This window comes from Atta colombica, unplaced genomic scaffold (genome assembly GCF_001594045.1).
Source record: "Atta colombica isolate Treedump-2 unplaced genomic scaffold, Acol1.0 scaffold12, whole genome shotgun sequence".
Taxonomy (NCBI): Eukaryota; Metazoa; Arthropoda; class Insecta; order Hymenoptera; family Formicidae; genus Atta; species Atta colombica.
The window spans coordinates 6,795,917-6,797,169 of record NW_017259206.1 but is presented as its reverse complement, the minus strand read 5'-3'; positions in this window follow the sequence as shown (position 1 = coordinate 6,797,169).

Genomic DNA, 1,253 nt, shown 5'->3' with positions numbered 1-1,253 from the left:
TATATATATATATACACATACATACATATATAGAGAGTTTTTTATTTTCAGTTTCCTATTTCTTTTTTTATTACATATTCGAACGTATGATATACGGTATCGCGAAAAATAGATTACGCAAATATGCGTATACGTCTGCGAACTATACGTATTTTCTCAATTATACAATTTTCTCTTATCAACTCTCCATCTTCTTCTTTCTTTTCGAATAACATTACGATAAGATATATCAATGCGATATATTAAATATGTATTCTTCTTATTATAACATAAATTAGTAAATTCGCATGATATAAGTCACGTTTCAACTTAAATTTGTACAGTTTTCCGAGTTGAATTATAAATTAATATTAGTTATAGAAGAATGTGACAGAAAAATTATTCCATAGGAGCAAATTCCTTTTTAAATGACTAATAGAGCACATTGGGGACAGCAGGACAATGTCAAGCAGTAGCAAAAGTACGAGACAGCTTTTCGCAGACTTTACTTTTTTCTCTTTCAGAGTCTGGTTAGTCTGTAGATATCTCCAAGGACATTTCGAAAAGTTGCGGAAATCCAGTAATCAAATACTCTCAAAGGAGAGAACTGCGATTACAAATTTATGAAATGTATAATAGATCATTAGCTGTAAATCATTAGCTTCTGTTCATAGGTATATATAACAAGATATAGATTGTGTGTGCTCCAACATCGTGATCACGTAAGATGCAAAATAGAATAGAAAAACGCAAGCGCGTTATAAAGTGTCCTGGAATGATTTAATTTTAATTACATTTATTTTAATTTTAATTACAAATCTAGGGGCAAATCTGGAGTAGATTTCTCTCTTGAAAAAATTCTTGATAGCTGCGATCGACTGTCCCGTTAAAAAAATAAATCTGAGTGAAATAATACGATTGAAAATAATAAAAAATATTTATCAAAATTCTAAATATAAGAATCTATAATTTAATATCAATAATCAAGAAAAAAAATCTGTGTCAGATTTGCCGTCATATTTGCGATTTCCGGGACACTCTTTGTGCAAATATTTATAATTCTATAGAGTAGCGACATATATAAAAATAAGTGTATATAAAGTGCATAAAAAATATAGAGCGTCTCGTAGTGGTAATCTCCGGTGCAATCTTGTTTTTCTTTCCTTATAAGGGAGTACCGGAGAATAGCAACGAGTATTGCACACAAGTACTCAAGTGTCATAGACTATGTGATAAATTCGCGAACTTATTCTATATATTGGGAACATCGCGTA